Here is a 22,935-nt window from a genome sequence, read left to right on the forward strand (position 1 = left end):
GTACCATGCAATATGACTTCAAAGTGTCTTCATTTGCTCACTGAACCTCTCCAATCCTATCACTGCTGTGTTTATGCTCGTGTACACACGCTTGATTCTCTTTCGGAGACATAGCAATCCATACGTTTTAAGATACTTACTAGTCAGATACATTCTTAGGCGTTTAATATGAGGTGTTGAGTCCATTTCGTTGAGAAAGGAGTAGCTCTTGTCTATTACATATTTGGCTTAAGGAACTTTATCTGTGCTAAATTCAATCTCTGGTTTTATGCAGCACCCCAACTCCCCTGTCCCCTTAAGCAAGCATAAGTTGGTTTTCTATATTTGAGACCCTGTTCTGTTTTGTAATTCAGTTCCTGTGGAGCCAAGTTTACATTCCGTGTATTAGTGATATCTTATGATGTTTCTTTTTCTGTGTGACTTATTTCAGTTAGAATCATCATACCTGAATCCACTCATTATGCTGTTACGGGCCTGATGACATAGATTTCATTGCTGAATGATATTGCGTTGTACCTAAGTACCACAACTTCTTTATCCATTTTTCACTTTCTGCGATATTGAACTTGTAATGTAAACGAGGTTCTTGTAAACAGAGCCATCCCAAATTTTGGGGTGGCTGTGTCTTTTTGATTTTAATTTCTGTAAGCTATAGGACCATAAGTGGAAGTGCCCTAGGCTCTGTTGCTTTGTTTTCGGATGTTTCAGGAAACACCATACACTTCTCCTGCGTGGCTGTTGGCAATTTACATCCCGCCCATCAGCATAACAAGGCTCCCAGTTCTCCATGGCCTGTCCTGCCTTTCTGGATTTTACACTTTTTTCAGATGGCCCTTTTTACCGGGGGGATGTGAGACTTCATTGGAGTGCAGATTTCCTTTTCAAGCTTGCTTGGTTGGCCATAAAGTGTGTATGCGTTTTTTCCTGAATATAAACAGGAAAAAACGCATACGCCCTTTTTGGCTAAGTGCATCATTGTGGACATTCTGCCTCTTTTCCTATGCTTTAAATGCAATTCCAGTCTACCTCCTGAAATCGGTTTCCTGCAATTCTGCCCTGCTTTCAAGTCCTCTTGGCAGCCTTACTTCAGTATATTTTTGGATGATATCTCTCATTTATAACTCTGCAGTTTTGTGAATTACAGTGCCCCTGAGCTCCTTTCTTCAACTCGCTTTCTTTTGAGCTGGCCGCAACACCGCAGGATTGCTTCAGGCCCTAATCTGGTTCCGGCACGGCACGCTGAGCCTTTGGTTAATTCCTCTTCCTGGTGGGAAATGAGAGTTAAATTTGCCCGTCCAGACACCTCCAGCTAGTCTCTCATTGGTTCTTCCTATTCCTGTTCATCTTCTGCAGAAATTGCACACTGGGCCAAACAGGAGGTTAAAGGCACTGACTCTCCAAGTCGGGAGAGTATTAGTAAAGCATCTGGAATGTTGCACCCGAGTACCAGGGGACGAGAACTGAGACATATTTGAACAGGTCTCCCGATCACACGGTTGATCATACTCTGGGTTCCACATGCATGTTTTAGCTGAAGGAAGAATCCCTTAAACCTGGAGAGTTGAGATCCGTGGAATGGGAACCATGCAATATGACTTCAAAGGGTCTTCATTTGCTCACCAAACCTCTCCAATCCTATCACTGCTGCGTTTATGCCCCTGTACACACGCTTGATTCTCTTTCGGAGACATAACAATCCATACGTTTTAAGATACTTACTAGTCAGGTACATTCTTAGGCGTTTAATATGGGGTGTTGAGTCCATTTTGTTGATCAAGGAGTAGCTCTTGTCTATTACATATTTGGCTAAGGAAGTTTATCTGTGCTCATTTCAATCTCTGATTTTATGCAGCACCCCAACTCACCTTTCCCATTAAGGAAGCATAAGTTGGTTTTCTAAATTTGAGACCCTGTTCTGTTTTGTAATTCAGTTCCTGTGGAGCCAAGTTTACATTCCGTGTATTAGTGATATCTTATGATGTTTCTTTTTCTGTGTGACTTATTTCAGTTAGAATCATCATACCTGAATCCACTCATTATGCTGCTACGGGCCTGATGACTTAGATTTCATTGCTGAGTGATATTGCATTGTAAGTAAGTACCACAACTTCTTTATCCATTTTTCACTTTCTGCGATATTGAACTTGTACCGTAAACGAGGTTCTTGTAAACAGAGCCATCCCAAACTTTGGGGTGGCTGTGTATTTTTGATTTTAATTTCCCTAAGCTATAGGACCATAAGTGGAAGTGCCCTAGGCTCTGTTGCTTTCTTTTTTAGATGTTTCAGGAAACACCATACACTTCACCCGAGTGGCTGTTGGCAATTTACATCCCGCCCATCAGCATAACAAGGCTCCCAGTTCTCCATGGCCTGTCCTGCCTTTCTGGATTTTACACTTTTTTCAGATGGCCCTTTTGACTAGGAGGAAGTGAGACTTCATTGGAGTGCAGATTTACTTTGCAAGCTTGCTTGGTTGGCCAAAAAGTGCGTATGCGTTTTTTCCTGAATATATTCAGGAAAAAACGCATACGCCCTTTTTGGCCAAGTGCATCATTGTGGACGTTCTGCCTCTTTTCCTATGCTTTAAATGCATTTCCAGTCTACCTCGTGAAATCGATTTCCTGCAATTCTGCCCCGCTTTCAAGTCCTCTTGGCAGCCTTACTTCCGTATATTTTTGGACGATAGCTGTCCTTTATAACTCTGCAGGTTTGTGAATTACAGTGCCCCTCAGCTCCTTTCTTCAACTCGCTTTCTTGTGAGGTGGCCGCAACACCGCAGGATTGCTTCAGGCCCTAATCTGGTGTCGGCACGGCACGCTGAGCCTTTGGTGAATTCCTCTTCCTGGTGGGAAATGAGAGTTAAATTTGCCCGTCCAGACACCTCCAGCTAGTCTCTCATTTGTTCTCCCTATTCCTGTTCATCTTCCGCAGAATTTGCAAACTGGGCCAAACAGGAGGTTAAAGGCACTGACTCTCCAAGTCGGGAGAGTGTTAGTAAAGCGTCTGGAATGTTGCACCCGAGTACCAGGGGACGAGAACTGAGACATATTTGAACACGTCTCCCGATCACACGGTTGATCATACTCTGGGTTCCACATGCATGTTTTAGCTGAAGGAAAAATCCCTTAAACCTTGAGAGTTGAGACCCGTGGAATGGGTACCATGCAATATGACTTCAAAGGGTCTTCATTTGCTTACCGAATCTCTACAATCCTATCACTGCTGCATTTATGTCCAGGTACACATGCTTGATTCTCTTTCAGAGACATAGCAATCCATAGGTTTTAAGATGCTTACTAGTCAGGTACATTCTTAGGCTTTTAATATGGGGTGTTGAGTCCATTTCATTGAGCAAGGAGTAGCTCTTGTCTATTACATATTTGGCTTAAGGAAATTTATCTGTGCTCATTTCAATCTCTGGTTTTATGCAGCACCCCAACTCCCCTTTCCCCTTAAGCAATCATAAGTTGGTTTTCTAAATTTGAGACCCTGTTCTGTTTCGTAATTCAGTTCCTATGTAGCCAAGTTTACATTCCGTGTATTAGTGATATCTTATGATGTTTCTTTTTTGTGTGACTTATTTCAGTTAGAATCATCATACCTGAATCCACTCATTATGCTGCTATGGGCCTGATGATATAGATTTCATTGCTGAGTGATATTGCATTGTACGAAAGTACCACAATTTCTTTATGCATTTTTCACTTTCTGTGATATTGAACTTGTACCATAAACGAGGTTCTTGTAAACAGAGCCATCCCAAACTGTGGGGTGGCTTTGTCTTTATTTATTTATTTATTTTTTTTCAGTACGCGGGCCTCTCACTGTTGTGGCCTATCCCGTGGCAGAGCACAGGCTCCGGAGGCACAGGCTCAGCGGCCATGGCTCACGGGCCCAGCCGCTCCACGGCATGTGGGATCCTTCCGGACCGGGGCACGAACCCGTGTCCCCTGCATCGGCAGGCGGACTCTCAACCGCTGCGCCACCAGGAAAGCCCGGCTGTGTCTTTTTGGTTTTAATTTCCCTAAGCTATAGGACCATAAGTGGACGTGCCCTAGGCTCTGTTGCTTTGTTTCTTAGATGTTTCAGGAAACACCATACACTTCTCCCGAGTGGCTTTTGGCAAATTACATCTCGCCCATCAGCATAAAAAGGCTCCCAGTTCTCCATGGCCTGTTCTGCCTTTCTGGATTTTACCCTTTTTTCAGATGGCCCTTTTGACCGGGGGGAAGTGAGACTTCATTGGAGTGCAGATTTCCTTTGCAAGCTTGCTTGGTTGGCCAAAAAGGGCGTATGTGTTTTTTCCTGAATATATTCAGGAAAAAACGCATACGCCCTTTTTGGCCAAGTGCATCATTGTGGACGTTCTGCCTCTTTTCCTATGCTTTAAATGCAATTCCAGTCTACCTCCTGAAATCGGTTTCCTGCAATTCTGCCCCGCTTTCAAGTCCTCTTGGCAGCTTTACTTCAGTATATTTTTGGACGATAGCTGTCATTTATAACTCTGCAGGTTTGTGAATTACAGTGTCCCTGAGCTCCTTTCTTCAACTCGCTTTCTTGTGAGCTGGCCGCAACACCGCATGATTGCTTCAGGCCCTAATCTGTTTCCGGCACGGCATGCTGAGCCTTTGGTTGATTCCTCTTCCTGATGGGAAATGCGAGTTAAATTTTCCCGTCCAGACACCTCCAGCTAGTCTCTCATTTGTTCTCCCTATTCCTGTTCATCTTCCGCAGAAATTGCAAACTGGGCCAAACAGGAGGTTAAAGGCACTGACTCTCCAAGTCGGGAGAGTGTTAGTAAAGCGTCTGGAATGTTGCACCCGAGTACCAGGGGACGAGAACTGAGACATATTTGAACACGTCTCCCGATCACACGGTTGATCATACTCTGGGTTCCACATGCATGTTTTAGCTGAAGGAAGAATCCCTTAAAGCTGGAGAGTTGAGACCCGTGGAATGGGTACCATGCAATATGCCTTCAAAGGGTCTTCATTTGCTCACCGAACCTCTCCAATCCTATCACTGCTGCGTTTATGCCCCTGTACACACGCTTGATTCTCTTTTGGAGACATAGCAATCCATAGGTTTTAAGATACTTACTAGTCAGGTACATTCTTAGGCGTTTAATATGAGGTGTTGAGTCCATTTCGTTGAGAAAGGAGTAGCTCTTGTCTATTACATATTTGGCTTAAGGAACTTTATCTGTGCTAAATTCAATCTCTGGTTTTATGCAGCACCCCAACTCCCCTGTCCCCTTAAGCAAGCATAAGTTGGTTTTCTATATTTGAGACACTGTTCTGTTTTGTAATTCAGTTCCTGTGGAGCCAAGTTTACATTCCGTGTATTAGTGATATCTTATGATGTTTCTTTTTCTGTGTGACTTATTTCAGTTAGAATCATCATATCTGAATCCACTCATTATGCTGCTACGGGCCTGATGACTTAGATTTCATTGCTGAGTGATATTGCATTGTAAGTAAGTACCACAACTTCTTTATCCATTTTTCACTTTCTGCGATATTGAACTTGTACTGTAAACGAGGTTCTTGTAAACAGAGCCATCCCAAACTTTGGGGTGGCTGTGTATTTTTGATTTTAATTTCCCTAAGCTATAGGACCATAAGTGGAAGTGCCCTAGGCTCTGTTGCTTTCTTTTTTAGATGTTTCAGGAAACACCATACACTTCTCCTGCGTGGCTGTTGGCAATTTACATCCCGCCCATCAGCATAACAAGGCTCCCAGTTCTCCATGGCCTGTCCTGCCTTTCTGGATTTTACACTTTTTTCAGATGGCCCTTTTGACTAGGGGGAAGTGAGACTTCATTGGAGTGCAGATTTACTTTGCAAGCTTGCTTGGTTGGCCAAAAAGGGCGTATGCGTTTTTTCCTGAATATATTCAGGAAAAAACGCATACGCCCTTTTTGGCCAAGTGCATCATTGTGGACGTTCTGCCTCTTTTCCTATGCTTTAAATGCATTTCCAGTCTACCTCGTGAAATCGATTTCCTGCAATTCTGCCCCGCTTTCAAGTCCTCTTGGCAGCCTTACTTCCGTATATTTTTGGACGATAGCTGTCATTTATAACTCTGCAGGTTTGTGAATTACAGTGTCCCTGAGCTCCTTTCTTCAACTCGCTTTCTTGTGAGGTGGCCGCAACACCGCAGGATTGCTTCAGGCCCTAATCTGGTGTCGGCACGGCACGCTGAGCCTTTGGTGAATTCCTCTTCCTGGTGGGAAATGAGAGTTAAATTTGCCCGTCCAGACACCTCCAGCTAGTCTCTCATTTGTTCTCCCTATTCCTGTTCATCTTCCGCAGAATTTGCAAACTGGGCCAAACAGGAGGTTAAAGGCACTGACTCTCCAAGTCGGGAGAGTGTTAGTAAAGCGTCTGGAATGTTGCACCCGAGTACCAGGGGACGAGAACTGAGACATATTTGAACAGGTCTCCCGATCACACGGTTGATCATACTCTGGGTTCCACATGCATGTTTTAGCTGAAGGAAAAATCCCTTAAACCTTGAGAGTTGAGACCCGTGGAATGGGTACCATGCAATATGACTTCAAAGGGTCTTCATTTGCTTACCGAATCTCTGCAATCCTATCACTGCTGCATTTATGTCCAGGTACACATGCTTGATTCTCTTTCAGAGACATAGCAATCCATAGGTTTTAAGATGCTTACTAGTCAGGTACATTCTTAGGCTTTTAATATGGGGTGTTGAGTCCATTTCATTGAGCAAGGAGTAGCTCTTGTCTATTACATATTTGGCTTAAGGAAATTTATCTGTGCTCATTTCAATCTCTGGTTTTATGCAGCACCCCAACTCCCCTTTCCCCTTAAGCAATCATAAGTTGGTTTTCTAAATTTGAGACCGTGTTCTGTTTCGTAATTCAGTTCCTATGTAGCCAAGTTTACATTCCGTGTATTAGTGATATCTTATGATGTTTCTTTTTTGTGTGACTTATTTCAGTTAGAATCATCATACCTGAATCCACTCATTATGCTGCTATGGGCCTGATGATATAGATTTCATTGCTGAGTGATATTGCATTGTACGAAAGTACCACAATTTCTTTATGCATTTTTCACTTTCTGTGATATTGAACTTGTACCATAAACGAGGTTCTTGTAAACAGAGCCATCCCAAACTGTGGGGTGGCTTTGTCTTTATTTATTTATTTATTTTTTTTCAGTACGCGGGCCTCTCACTGTTGTGGCCTATCCCGTGGCAGAGCACAGGCTCCGGAGGCACAGGCTCAGCGGCCATGGCTCACGGGCCCAGCCGCTCCACGGCATGTGGGATCCTTCCGGACCGGGGCACGAACCCGTGTCCCCTGCATCGGCAGGCGGACTCTCAACCGCTGCGCCACCAGGAAAGCCCGGCTGTGTCTTTTTGGTTTTAATTTCCCTAAGCTATAGGACCATAAGTGGACGTGCCCTAGGCTCTGTTGCTTTGTTTCTTAGATGTTTCAGGAAACACCATACACTTCTCCCGAGTGGCTTTTGGCAATTTACATCTCGCCCATCAGCATAAAAAGGCTCCCAGTTCTCCATGGCCTGTTCTGCCTTTCTGGATTTTACCCTTTTTTCAGATGGCCCTTTTGACCGGGGGGAAGTGAGACTTCATTGGAGTGCAGATTTCCTTTGCAAGCTTGCTTGGTTGGCCAAAAAGGGCGTATGTGTTTTTTCCTGAATATATTCAGGAAAAAACGCATACGCCCTTTTTGGCCAAGTGCATCATTGTGGACGTTCTGCCTCTTTTCCTATGCTTTAAATGCAATTCCAGTCTACCTCCTGAAATCGGTTTCCTGCAATTCTGCCCCGCTTTCAAGTCCTCTTGGCAGCTTTACTTCAGTATATTTTTGGACGATAGCTGTCATTTATAACTCTGCAGGTTTGTGAATTACAGTGTCCCTGAGCTCCTTTCTTCAACTCGCTTTCTTGTGAGCTGGCCTCAACACCGCATGATTGCTTCAGGCCCTAATCTGTTTCCGGCACGGCATGCTGAGCCTTTGGTTGATTCCTCTTCCTGATGGGAAATGCGAGTTAAATTTTCCCGTCCAGACACCTCCAGCTAGTCTCTCATTTGTTCTCCCTATTCCTGTTCATCTTCCGCAGAAATTGCAAACTGGGCCAAACAGGAGGTTAAAGGCACTGACTCTCCAAGTCGGGAGAGTGTTAGTAAAGCGTCTGGAATGTTGCACCCGAGTACCAGGGGACAAAAACTGAGACATATTTGAACACGTCTCCCGATCACACGGTTGATCATACTCTGGGTTCCACATGCATGTTTTAGCTGAAGGAAGAATCCCTTAAAGCTGGAGAGTTGAGACCCGTGGAATGGGTACCATGCAATATGCCTTCAAAGGGTCTTCATTTGCTCACCGAACCTCTCCAATCCTATCACTGCTGCGTTTATGCCCCTGTACACACGCTTGATTCTCTTTTGGAGACATAGCAATCCATAGGTTTTAAGATACTTACTAGTCAGGTACATTCTTAGGCGTTTAATATGGGGTGTTGAGTCCATTTCATTGAGCAAAGAGTAGCTCTTGTCTATTACATATTTGGCTTAAGGAACTTTATCTGTGCTCATTTCAATCTCTGGTTTTATGCAGCACCACAACTCACCTTTCCCCTTAAGCAAGCATAAGTTGGTTTTCTAAATTTGACACCCTGTTCTGTTTTGTAATTCAGTTCCTGTGGAGCCAAGTTTACATTCCATGTATTAGTGATATCTTATGATGTTCCTTTTTCTGTGTGACTTATTTCAGTTGGAATCATCATACCTGAATCCACTCATTATGCTGCTATGGGCCTGATGACATAGATTTCATTGCTGAGTGATATTGCATTGTACGTAAGTACCACAACTTCTTTATGCATTTTTCACTTTCTGCGATATTGAACTTGTACCGTAAATGAGGTTCTTGTAAACAGAGCCGTCCCAAACTTTGGGGTGGCTGTGTCTTTTTGATTTTAATTTCCCTAAGCTATAGGACCATAAGTGGAAGTGCCCTAGGCTCTGTTGCTTTTTTTTTAGATGTTTCAGGAAATACCATACACTTCTCCCGAGTGGCTGTTGGCAATTTACATCCCGCCCATCAGCATAACAAGGCTCCCAGTTCTCCATGGCCTGTCCTGCCTTTCTGGATTTTACACTTTTTTCAGATGGACCTTATGACCGAGGGGAAGTGAGACTTCATTGTAGTGCAGATTTCCTTTGCAAGCTTGCTTGGTTGGCCAAAAAGGGCGTATGCGTTTTTTCCTGAATATATTCAGGAAAAAACACATACGCCCTTTTTGGCCAAGTGCCTCATTGTGGTCGTTGTGCCTCTTTTCCTATGCTTTAAATGCAATTCCAGTCTACCTCCTGAAATCGGTTTCCTGCAATTCTGCCCCGCTTTCAAGTCCTCTTGGCAGCCTTACTTCAGTATATTTTTGGACGATAGCTGTCATTTATAACTCTGCAGGTTTGTGAATTACAGTGCCCCTGAGCTCCTTTCTTCAACTCGCTTTCTTGTGAGCTGGCCGCAACACCGCAGGATTGCTTCAGGCCCCAATCTGGTTCTGGCACGGCACGCAGCCCCTTTGGTTAATTCCTCTTCCTGGTGGGAAATGAGAGTTAAATTTGCCCGTCCAGACACCTCCAGCTAGTCTCTCATTGGTTCTCCCTATTCCTGTTCATCTTCCCCAGAAATTGCAAACTGGGCCAAACAGGAGGTTAAAGGCACTGACTCTCCAAGTCGGGAGAGTGTTAGTAAAGCGTCTGGAATGTTGCACCCGAGTACCAGGGGACGAAAACTGACACATATTTGAACACGTCTCCCGATCACACAGTTGATCATACTCTGGGGTCCACATGCATATTTTAGCTGAAGGAAGAATCCCTTAAACCTGGAGAGTTGAGACCCGTGGAATGGGTACCATGCAATATGACTTCAAAGGGTCTTCATTGCTCACCGAACCTCTCCAATCCTATCACTGCTGCATTTATGCCCCTGTACACACGCTTGATTCTCTTTCGGAGACATAGCAATCCATAGGTTTTAAGATACTTACTAGTCAGGTACATTCTTAGGCGTTGAATATGGGGTGTTGAGTCCATTTCGTTGAGCAAGGAGTAGCTCTTGTCTATTACATATTTGGCTTAAGGAACTTTATCTGTGCTCATTTCAATCTCTGGTTTTATACAGCACCCCAACTCCCCTTTCCCCTTAAGCTAGCATAAGTTGGTTTTCTAAATTTGAGACCCAGTTCTGTTTTGTAATTCAGTTCCTGTGTAGCCAAGTTTACATTCCGCCTATTAGTGATATCTTATGATGTTTCTTTTTCTGTGTAACTTATTTCAGTTAGAATCATCATAACTGAATCCACTCATTATGCTGCTACGGGCCTGATGACATAGATTTCATTGCTGAGTGATATTGCATTGTACGTAAGTACCACAACTTCTTTATCCATTTTTCACTTTCTGCGATATTGAACTTGTACCGTAAACTAGGTTCTTGTAAACAGAGCCGTCCCAAACTTTGGGGTGGCTGTGTCTTTTTTATTTTAATTTCCCTAAGCTATAGGACCATAAGTGGAAGTGCCCTAGGCTCTGTTGCTTTGTTTTATGGATGTTTCAGGAAACACCATACACTTCTCCCTAGTGGCTGTTGCCAATTTCCATCCCGCACATCAGCATAAGAATGCTCCAAGTTCTCCAAGGCCTGTCCTGCGTTTCTGGATTTTACACTTTTTTCAGATGGCCCTTTTGACCAGGGGGAACTGAGACTTCATTGGAGTGCAGATTTCCTTTGCAAGCTTGCTTGGTTGGCCAAAAAGGGTGTATGCGTTTTTTCCTGAATATATTCAGGAAAAAACGCATACGCCCTTTTTGGCAAAGTGCATCATTGTGGACGTTCTGCCTCTTTTCCTATGCTTTAAATGCAATTCCAGTCTACCTCCTGAAATCGGTTTCCTGCAATTTTGCCCCGCTTTCATGTCCTCTTGGCAGCCTTACTTCAGTATATTTTTGGACGATAGCTATCATTTATAACTCTGCAGGTTTGTGAATTACAGTGCCCCTGAGCTCCTTTCTTCAACTCGCTTTCTTGTGAGCTGGCTGCAACACCGCAGGATTGCTTCAGGCCCTAATCTTGTTCTGGCACGGCATGCTGATCCTTTGGTTAATTCCTCTTCCTGGTGGGAAATGAGAGTGAAATTTGCCCGTCCAGACACCTCCAGCTAGTCTCTCATTGGTTCTCCTTATTCCTGTTCATCTTCCGCAGAAATTGCAAACTGGGCCAAACAGGAGGTTAAAGGCACTGACTCTCCAAATCGGGAGAGTGTTAGTAAAGCGTCTGGAATGTTGCACCCGAGTACCAGGGGACGAGAACTGAGACATATTTGAACACGTCTCCTGATCACACGGTTGATCATACTCTGGGTTCCACATGCATGTTTTAGCTGAAGAAAGAATCCCTTAAACCTGGAGAGTTGAGACCCGTGGAATGGGTACCATGCAATATGACTTCAAAGGGTCTTCATTTGCTCACCGAACCTCTCCAATCCTATCAGTGCTGGGTTTATACCCGTGTACACACGCTTGATTCTCTTTCGGAGACGTAGCAATCCATAGGTTTTAAGTTACATACTAGTCAGGTACATTCTTAGGCGATTAATATGGGGTCTTGAGTCCATTTCGTTGAGCAAGGAGTAGCTCTTGTCTATTACATATTTGGCTTAAGAAACTTTATCTGTGCTCATTTCAATCTCTGGTTTTATGCAGCACCCCAACTCACCTTTCCCCTTAAGCAAGCATAAGTTTGTTTTCTAAATTTGAGACCCTGTTTTGTTTTGTAATTCAGTTCCTGTGTAGCCAAGTTTATATTCCGTGTATTAGTGATATCTTATGATGTTTCTTTTTCTGTGTGACGTATTTCAGTTAGAATCATCATACCTGAATCCACTCATTATGCTGCTACAGGCCTGATGACATAGATTACATTGCTGAGTGATATTGCATTGTACGTAAGTACCACAACTTCTTTATCCATTTTTCACTTTCTGTGATATTGAACTTGTACCGTAAATGAGGTTCTTGTAAACAGAGCCGTCCCAAACTTTGGGGTGGCTGTGTCTTTTTTATTTTAATTTCCCTAAGCTATAGGACCATAAGTGGAAGTGTCCTAGGCTCTGTTGCTTTGTTTTTTAGATGCTTCAGGAAACACCATACACTTCTCCCGAGTGGCTGTTGGCAATTTACATCCCGCCCATCAGCATAACAAGGCTCCCAGTTCTCCATGGCCTGTCCTGCCTTTCTGGATTTTACACTTTTTTCCGATGGCCCTTTTGACCGGGGGGAAGTGAGACTTCATTGGAGTGCAGATTTGCTTTGCAAGCTTGCTTGGTTGGCCAAAAAGGACGTATGCCTTTTTTTCTGAATATATTCAGGAAAGAATGCATACACCTTTTTTGGCCAAGTGCATCATTGTGGACGTTCTGCCTCTTTTCCTATGCTTTAAATGCAATTCCAGTCTACCTCCTGAAATTGGTTTCCTGCAATTCTGCCCCACTTTCAAGTCCTCTTGGCAGCCTTACTTCAGTATATTTTTGGACGATAGCTGTCATTTATAACTCTGCAGGTTTGTGAATTACACTGCCACTGAGATCCTTTCTTCAACTCGCTTTCTTGTGAGCTGGCCGCAACACCGCAGGATTGCTTCAGGCCCTAATCTGGTTCCAGCATGGCACGCTGAGCCTTTGGTTAATTCCTCTTCCTGGTGGAAATGAGAGTTAAATTTGCCCGTCCAGACACCTCCAGCTAGTCTCTCATTGGTTCTCCCTATTCCTGTTCATCTTCCGCAGAAATTGCAAACTGGGCCAAACAGGAGGTTAAAGGCACTGACTCTCCAAGTCGGGAGAGTGTTAGTAAAGCGTCTGGAATGTTGCTCCTGAGTACCAGGTGACGAGAACTGAGACATATTTGAACACGTCTCCCGATCACACGGTTGATCATACTCTGGGTTCCACATGCATGTTTTAGCTGAAGGAAGAATCCCTTAAACCTGGAGAGTTGAGACCCGTGGAATGGGTACCATGCAATAGGACTTCAAAGGGTCTTCATTTGCTCACCGAACCTCTCCAATCCTATCACTGCTGCGTTTATGCCCCTGTACCCACGCTTGATTCTCTTTCGGAGACATAGCAATCCATAGGTTTTAAGATACTTACTAGTCAGGTACATTCTTAGGCGTTTAATATGGGGAGTTGAGTCCATTTCATTGAGCAAGGAGTAGCTCTTGTCTATTACATATTTGGCTTAAGGAACTTTATCTGTGCTCATTTCAATCTCTGGTTTTATGCAGCACCCCAACTCACCTTTCCCCTTAAGCAAGCGTAAGTTGGTTTTCTAAATTTGAGACCCTGTTCTGTTTTGTAATTCAGTTCCTGTGTAGCCAAGTTTATATTCCGTGTATTAGTGATATCTTATGATGTTTATTTTCCTCTGTGACTTATTTCAGTTAGAATCATCATACCTGAATCCACTCATTATGCTGCTACGGGCCTGATGACATAGATTTCATTGCTGAGTGATATTGCATTGTACGTAAGTACCACAACTTCTTTATCCATTTTTCACTTTCTGCGATATTGAACTTGTACCGTAAACGAGGTTCTTGTAAACAGAGCCATCCCAAACTTTGGGGTGGCTGTGTCTTTTTGATTTTAATTTCCCTAAGCTATAGGACCATAAGTGGAAGTGCCCTAGGCTCTGTTGCTTTGTTTTTTAGATGTTTCAGGAAACACCATACACTTCTCCCGATTGGCTGTTGACAATTTACATCCCGCCCATCAGCATAACAAGGCTCCCATTTCTCCATGGCCTGTCCTGCCTTTCTGGATTTTACACATTTTTCAGATGGCCCTTTTGACCGGGGGGAAGTGAGACTTCATTGGAGTGCAGATTTCCTTTGCAAGCTTGCTTGGTTGGGCAAAAAGTGCGTATGCGTTTTTTCCTGAATATATTGAGGAAAAAACGCATACGTCCCTTTTGGCCAAGTGCATCATTGTGGACGTTCTGCCTCTTTTCCTATGCTTTAAATGCACTTCCAGTCTACCTCCTGAAATCGGTTTCCTGCAATTCTGCCCACTTTCAAGTCCTCTTGGCAGCCTTACTTCAATATATTTTTGGACGATAGCTGTCATTTATAACTCTGCATGTTTGTGAATGACAGTGTCCCTGAGCTACTTTCTTCAACTCGCTTTCTTGTGAGCTGGCCGCAACAACGCAGGATTGCTTCAGGCCCTAATCTGGTTCCGGCATGGCACGCTGAGCCTTTGGTTAATTCCTCTTCCTGATGGTAAATGAGAGTTAAATTTGCCCGTCCAGACACCTCCAGCTAATCTCTCATTGGTTCTCCCTATTCCTGTTCATCTTACGCAGAAATTGCAAACTGGGCCAAACAGGAGGTTAAAGGCACTGACTCTCCAAGTTGGTAGAGTGTTAGTAAAGCGTCTGTAATGTTGCACCCGAGTACCAGGGGACAAAAACTGACACATATTTGAACTCGTCTCCCGATCACACGGTTGATCATACTCTGGGTTCCACATGCATGTTTTACCTGAAGGAAGAATCCCTTAAACCTGGAGAGTTGAGACCCGTGGAATGGGTACCATGCAATAGTTCTTCAAAGGGTCTTCATTTGCTCATTGAACCTCTCCAGTCCTATCACTGTTGCGTTTATGCCCCTGTACACACGCTTGATTCTCTTTCGGAGACATAGCAATCCATAGGTTTTAAGATACTTACTAGTCAGGTACATTCTTAGGCGTTTAATATGGGGTGTTGAGTCCATTTCGTTGAGCAAGGAGTAGCTCTTGTCTATTACATATTTGGCTTAAGGAAATTTATCTGTGCTCATTTCAATCTCTGCTTTTATGCAGCACCCCAACTCCCCTTTCCCCTTAAGCAAGCATAAGTTGGTTTTCTAAATTTGACAACCTGTTCTGTTTTGTAATTCAGTTCCTGTGGAGCCAAGTTTATATTCCATGTATTAGTGATATCTTATGATGTTCCTTTTTCTGTGTGACTTATTTCAGTTAGAATCATCATACCTGAATCCACTCATTATGCTTCTACGGGCCTGATGACGTACATTTCATTGCTGAGTGATATTGCATTGTACGTAAGTACCACAACTTCTTTATGCATTTTTCACTTTCTGCGATATTGAACTTGTACCGTAAACGAGGTTCTTGTAAACAGAGCCGTCCCAAACTTTGGGGTGGCTGTCTCTTTTTGATTTTAATTTCCCTAAGCTATAGGACCATAAGTGGAAGTGCCCTAGGCTCTGTTGCTTTTTTTTTAGATGTTTCAGGAAACACCATACACTTCTCCTTAGTGGCTGTTGGCAATTTACATCCCGCCCATCAGCATAACAAGGCTCCCAGTTCTCCATGGCCTGTCCTGCCTTTCTGGATTTTACACTTTTTTCAGATGGCCCTTATGACCGGGGGGAAGTGAGACTTCATTGTAGTGCAGATTTCCTTTGCAAGCTTGCTTGGTTGGCCAAAAAGGGCGTATGCGTTTTTTCCTGAATATATTCAGGAAAAAACACATACGCCCTTTTTGGCCAAGTGCCTCATTGTGGTCGTTGTGCCTCTTTTCCTATGCTTTAAATGCAATTCCAGTCTACCTCCTGAAATCGGTTTCCTGCAATTCTGCCCCGCTTTCAAGTCCTCTTGGCAGCCTTACTTCAGTATATTTTTGGACGATAGCTGTCATTTATAACTCTGCAGGTTTGTGAATTACAGTGCCCCTGAGCTCCTTTCTTCAACTCGCTTTCTTGTGAGCTGGCCGCAACACCGCAGGATTGCTTCAGGCCCCAATCTGGTTCTGGCACGGCACGCAACCCCTTTGGTTAATTCCTCTTCCTGGTGGGAAATGAGAGTTAAATTTGCCCGTCCAGACACCTCCAGCTAGTCTCTCATTGGTTCTCCCTATTCCTGTTCATCTTCCCCAGAAATTGCAAACTGGGCCAAACAGGAGGTTAAAGGCACTGACTCTCCAAGTCGGGAGAGTGTTAGTAAAGCGTCTGGAATGTTGCACCCGAGTACTAGGGGACTAGAACTGGGACATATTTGAACAGGTCTCCCGATCACACGGTTGATCATACTCTGGGTTCCACATGCATGTTTTAGCTGAAGGAAGAATCCCTTAAACCTGGAGAGTTGAGACCCGTGGAATGGGTACCATGCAATATGACTTCAAAGGGTCTTCATTTGCTCACCGAACCTCTCCAATCTTATCACTGCTGTGTTTATGCCCCTGTACACACGCTTGATTCTCTTTCGGAGACATAGCAATCCATAGGTTTTAAGATACTTACTAGTCAGGTACATTCTTAGGCGTTTAATATGGGGTGTTGAGTCCATTTCGTTGAGCAAGGAGTAGCTCTTGTCTATTCCATATTTGGCTTAAGGAACTTTATCTGTGCTCATTGCAATCTCTGATTTTATGCAGCACCCCAACTCACCTTTCCCCTTAAGCTAGCATAAGTTGGTTTTCTATATTTGAGACCCTGTTCTCTTTTGTAGTTCAGTTCCTGTGTAGCCAAGTTTACATTCTGCCTATTAGTGATATCTTATGATGTTTCTTTTTCTGTGTGACTTATTTCAGTTAGAATCATCATAACTGAATCCACTCATTATGCTGCTATGGGCCTGATGACATAGATTTCATTGCTGAGTGATATTGCATTGTACGTAAGTACCACAACTTCTTTATCCATTTTTCACTTTCTGCGATATTGAACTTGTACCGTAAACGAGGTTCTTGTAAACAGAGCCATCCCAAACTTTGGGGTGGCTGTGTCTTTTTGATTTTAATTTCCCTAAGCTATAGGACCATAAGTGGAAGTGCCCTAGGCTCTGTTGCTTTGTTCTTTAGATGTTTCAGGAAACACTATACACTTCTCCCAAGTGGCTGTTGGCAATTTACGTCCCGCCCATCAGCATAACAAGGCTCCCAGTTCTCCATGGCCTGTCCTGCCTTTCTGGATTTTACACTTTTTTCAGATGGCTATTTTGACCGGGGGGAAGTGAGACTTCATTGGAGTGCAGGTTTCATTTTCAAGCTTGCCTGGTTGGCCAAAAAGTGCGTATGCGTTTTTTCCTGAATATATTCAGGAAAAAACGCATACGCACTTTTTGGCTAAGTGCATCATTGTGGACGTTCTGCGTCTTTTCCTATGCTTTAAATGCAATTCCAGTCTACCTCCTGAAATCGGTTTCCTGCAATTCTGGCCCGCTTTCAAGTCCTCTTGGCAGCCTTACTTCAGTATATTTTTGGACGATAGCTGTCATTTATAACTCTGCAGGTTTGTGAATTACAGTGCCCCTGAGCTCCTTTCTTCAACTCGCTTTCTTGTGAGCTGGCCGCAACACCACAGGATTGCTTCAGGCCCTAATCTGGTTGTGGAATGACACGCTGAGCCTTTGGTTAATTCCTCTTCCTGGTGGGAAATGAGTGTGAAATTTGCCCGTCCAGACACGTCCAGCTAGTCTCTCATTGGTTCTCCCTATTCCTGTTCATCTTCTGCAGAAATTGCAAACTGGGCCAAACAGGAGGTTAAAGGCACTGACTCTCAAAGTCGGGAGAGTGTCAGTAAAGCGTCTGGAATGTTGCACCCGAGTACCAGGGGACGAGAACTGAGACATATTTGAAGACGTCTCCCGATCACATGGTTGATCATACTCTGGGTTCCCTATGCATGTTTTAGCTGAGGGAAGAATCCCTTGAACGTGGAGAGTTGGGACCCCTGGAATGGGTACCATGCAATATGACTTCAAAGGGTCTTCATTTGCTAACAGAACCTCTCCAATCCTATCACTGCTGCGTTTATGCTCCTGTACACACGGTTGATTCTCTTTCGGAGACATAGCAATCCATAGGTTTTCAGATACTTACTAGTCATGTAAATTCTTAGGCGTTTAATATGGGGTGTTGAGTCCATTTCGTTTAGTAAGGAGTAGCTCTTGTCTATTACATATTTGGCTTAAGGAACTTTATCTGTGCTGATTTCAATCTCTGGTTTTATGCAGCACGCCAACTAACCTTTCCCCTTAAGCAAGCATAAGTTGGTTTTCTAAATTTGAGACCCTGTTCTGTTTTGTAATTCAGTTCCTGTGTAGCCAAGTTTACATTCCGTGTATTAGTGATATCTTATGATGTTTCTTTTTCTGTGTGACTTATTTCAGTTAGAATCATCATACCTGAATCCACTCATTATGCTGCTACGGGCCTGATGACATAGATTTCATTGCTGAGTGATATTGCATTGTACGTAAGTACCACAACTTCTTTATCCATTTTTCACTTTCTGCGATATTGAACTTGTACCGTAAACAGGGTTCTTGTAAACAGAGCCGTCCCAAACTTTGGGGTGGCTGTGTCTTTTTGATTTTAATTTCCCTAATCTATAGGACCATAAGTGGAAGGGCCCTAGGCTCTGTTGCTTTGTTTTTTATATATTTCAGGAAACACCATGCACTTCTCCCGATTGGCTGTTGGCAATTTACATCCCGCCCATCAGCATTACAAGGCTCCCATTTCTCCATGGCCTGTCCTGCCTTTCTGGATTTTACACTTTTTTCACATGGCCCTTTTGACCGGGGAGAAGTGAGACTTCTTTGGAGTGCAGATTTCCTTTGCAAGCTTGCTTGGTTGGCCAAAAAGTGCGTATGCGTTTTTTCCTGAATATATTCAGGAAAAAACGCATACGCCCATTTTGGCCAAGTGCATCATTGTCGACGTTCTGCCTCTTTTCCTATGCTTTAAATGCAATTCCAGTCTACCTCCTGAAATCGGTTTCCTGCCATTCTGCCCCGCATTCAAGTCCTCTTGGCAGCCTTACTTCAGTATATTTTTGGATGATAGCTGTCATTTATAACTCTGCAGGTTTGTGAATTACAGTGCCCCTGAGCTCCTTTCTTCAACTCGCTTTCTTGTGAGCTGGCCGCAACACCGCAGGATTGCTACAGGCCCTAATCTGGTTCCGGCACGGCATGCTGAGCCTTTGGTTAATTCCTCTTTCTGGTGGGAAATGAGAGATAAATTTGCCTGTCCAGACACCTCCAGGTAGTCTCCCATTGGTTCTCCCTATTCCTGTTCATCTTCCACAGAAAATGCAAACTGGGCCAAACAGGAGGTTAAAGGCACTGACTCTCCAAGTCGGGAGAGTGTTACTAAAGCGTCTGGAATGTTGCACCCGAGTACCAGGGGACGAGAACTGAGACATATTTGAAGACGTCTCCCGATCACACGATTGATCATACTCTGGGTTCCACATGCATGTTTTAGCTGAAGGAAGAATCCCTTAAACCTGGAGAGTTGAGACCCGTGGAATGGGTACCATGCAATATGACTTCAAAGGGTCTTCATTTGCTCACAGAACCTCTCCAATCCTATCACTGCTGCGTTTATGCCCGTGTACATATGCTTGATTCTCTTTCGGAGACATAACAATCCATAGGTTTTAAGATACTTACTAGTCAGGTACATTCTTAGGCGTTGAATATGGGGTGTTGAGTCCATTTCGTTGAGCAAGGAGTAGCTCTTGTCTATTACATATTTGGCTTAAGGAACTTTATCTGTGCTCATTTCAATCTCTGGTTTTATACAGCACGCCAACTCACCTTTCCCCTTAAGCAAGCATAAGTTGGTTTTCTAAATTTGAGACACTGTTCTGTTTTGTAATTCAGTTCCTGTGGAGCCAAGTTTACATTCCGTGTATTAGTGATATCTTATGATGTTTCTTTTTCTGTGTGACTTATTTCAGTTAGCATCATCATACCTGAATCCACTCATTATGCTGCTATGGGCCTGATGACATAGATTTCATTGCTGAGTGATATTGCATTGTACGTAAGTACCACAACTTCTTTATCCATTTTTCACTTTCTTCGATATTGAACTTGTACCGTAAACGAGGTTCTTGTAAACAGAGCCGTCCCAAACTTTGGGGTGGCTGTGTCTTTTTGATTTTAATTTCCCTAAGCTATAGGACCATAAGTGGAAGTGCCCTAGGCTCTGTTGCTTTGTTTTTTAGATGTTTCAGGAGACACCATACACTTCTTCTGAGTGGCTGTTGGCAATTTACATCCCGCCCATCAGCATAACAAGGCTCCCAGTTCTCCATGGCCTGTCCTGCCTTTCTGGATTTTACCCTTTTTTCACATGGCCCTTTTGACCGGGGGGAAGTGAGACTTCATTGGAGTGCAGATTTCCTTTGCAAGCTTGCTTGGTTGGCCAAAAAGGGCATATGCATTTTTTCCTGAACATATTCAGGAAAAAACACATACGCCCTTTTTGGTCAAGTGCATCATTGTCCACGTTCTGCCTCTTTTCCTATGCTTTAAATGCAATTCCAGTCTACCTCCTGAAATCGGTTTCCTGCAATTCTGCCCTGCTTTCAAGTCCTCTTGGCAGCCTTACTTCAGTATATTTTTGGACGATAGCTGTCATTTACAACTCTGCAGGTTTGTGAATTACAGTGCCCCTGAGCTCCTTTCTTCAACTCGCTTTCTTGTGAGCTGGCCGCAACACCACAGGATTGCTTCAGGCCCTAATCTGGTTGTGGAATGACACGCTGAGCCTTTGGTTAATTCCTCTTCCTGGTGGGAAATGAGTGTGAAATTTGCCCGTCCAGACACGTCCAGCTAGTCTCTCATTGGTTCTCCCTATTCCTGTTCATCTTCTGCAGAAATTGCAAACTGGGCCAAACAGGAGGTTAAAGGCACTGACTCTCAAAGTCGGGAGAGTGTCAGTAAAGCGTCTGGAATGTTGCACCCGAGTACCAGGGGACGAGAACTGAGACATATTTGAAGACGTCTCCCGATCACATGGTTGATCATACTCTGGGTTCCCTATGCATGTTTTAGCTGAGGGAAGAATCCCTTGAACGTGGAGAGTTGGGACCCCTGGAATGGGTACCATGCAATATGACTTCAAAGGGTCTTCATTTGCTAACAGAACCTCTCCAATCCTATCACTGCTGCGTTTATGCTCCTGTACACACGGTTGATTCTCTTTCGGAGACATAGCAATCCATAGGTTTTCAGATACTTACTAGTCATGTAAATTCTTAGGCGTTTAATATGGGGTGTTGAGTCCATTTCGTTTAGTAAGGAGTAGCTCTTGTCTATTACATATTTGGCTTAAGGAACTTTATCTGTGCTGATTTCAATCTCTGGTTTTATGCAGCACGCCAACTAACCTTTCCCCTTAAGCAAGCATAAGTTGGTTTTCTAAATTTGAGACCCTGTTCTGTTTTGTAATTCAGTTCCTGTGTAGCCAAGTTTACATTCCGTGTATTAGTGATATCTTATGATGTTTCTTTTTCTGTGTGACTTATTTCAGTTAGAATCATCATACCTGAATCCACTCATTATGCTGCTACGGGCCTGATGACATAGATTTCATTGCTGAGTGATATTGCATTGTACGTAAGTACCACAACTTCTTTATCCATTTTTCACTTTCTGCGATATTGAACTTGTACCGTAAACAGGGTTCTTGTAAACAGAGCCGTCCCAAACTTTGGGGTGGCTGTGTCTTTTTGATTTTAATTTCCCTAATCTATAGGACCATAAGTGGAAGGGCCCTAGGCTCTGTTGCTTTGTTTTTTATATATTTCAGGAAACACCATGCACTTCTCCCGATTGGCTGTTGGCAATTTACATCCCGCCCATCAGCATTACAAGGCTCCCATTTCTCCATGGCCTGTCCTGCCTTTCTGGATTTTACACTTTTTTCACATGGCCCTTTTGACCGGGGAGAAGTGAGACTTCTTTGGAGTGCAGATTTCCTTTGCAAGCTTGCTTGGTTGGCCAAAAAGTGCGTATGCGTTTTTTCCTGAATATATTCAGGAAAAAACGCATACGCCCATTTTGGCCAAGTGCATCATTGTCGACGTTCTGCCTCTTTTCCTATGCTTTAAATGCAATTCCAGTCTACCTCCTGAAATCGGTTTCCTGCCATTCTGCCCCGCATTCAAGTCCTCTTGGCAGCCTTACTTCAGTATATTTTTGGATGATAGCTGTCATTTATAACTCTGCAGGTTTGTGAATTACAGTGCCCCTGAGCTCCTTTCTTCAACTCGCTTTCTTGTGAGCTGGCCGCAACACCGCAGGATTGCTACAGGCCCTAATCTGGTTCCGGCACGGCATGCTGAGCCTTTGGTTAATTCCTCTTTCTGGTGGGAAATGAGAGATAAATTTGCCTGTCCAGACACCTCCAGGTAGTCTCCCATTGGTTCTCCCTATTCCTGTTCATCTTCCACAGAAAATGCAAACTGGGCCAAACAGGAGGTTAAAGGCACTGACTCTCCAAGTCGGGAGAGTGTTACTAAAGCGTCTGGAATGTTGCACCCGAGTACCAGGGGACGAGAACTGAGACATATTTGAAGACGTCTCCCGATCACACGATTGATCATACTCTGGGTTCCACATGCATGTTTTAGCTGAAGGAAGAATCCCTTAAACCTGGAGAGTTGAGACCCGTGGAATGGGTACCATGCAATATGACTTCAAAGGGTCTTCATTTGCTCACAGAACCTCTCCAATCCTATCACTGCTGCATTTATGCCCGTGTACACATGCTTGATTCTCTTTCGGAGACATAACAATCCATAGGTTTTAAGATACTTACTAGTCAGGTACATTCTTAGGCGTTGAATATGGGGTGTTGAGTCCATTTCGTTGAGCAAGGAGTAGCTCTTGTCTATTACATATTTGGCTTAAGGAACTTTATCTGTGCTCATTTCAATCTCTGGTTTTATACAGCACGCCAACTCACCTTTCCCCTTAAGCAAGCATAAGTTGGTTTTGTAAATTTGAGACCCTGTTCTGTTTTGTAATTCAGTTCCTGTGGAGCCAAGTTTACAT

Source organism: Orcinus orca, chromosome 3, assembly GCF_937001465.1.
Source record: "Orcinus orca chromosome 3, mOrcOrc1.1, whole genome shotgun sequence".
Lineage (NCBI taxonomy): Eukaryota > Metazoa > Chordata > Mammalia > Artiodactyla > Delphinidae > Orcinus > Orcinus orca.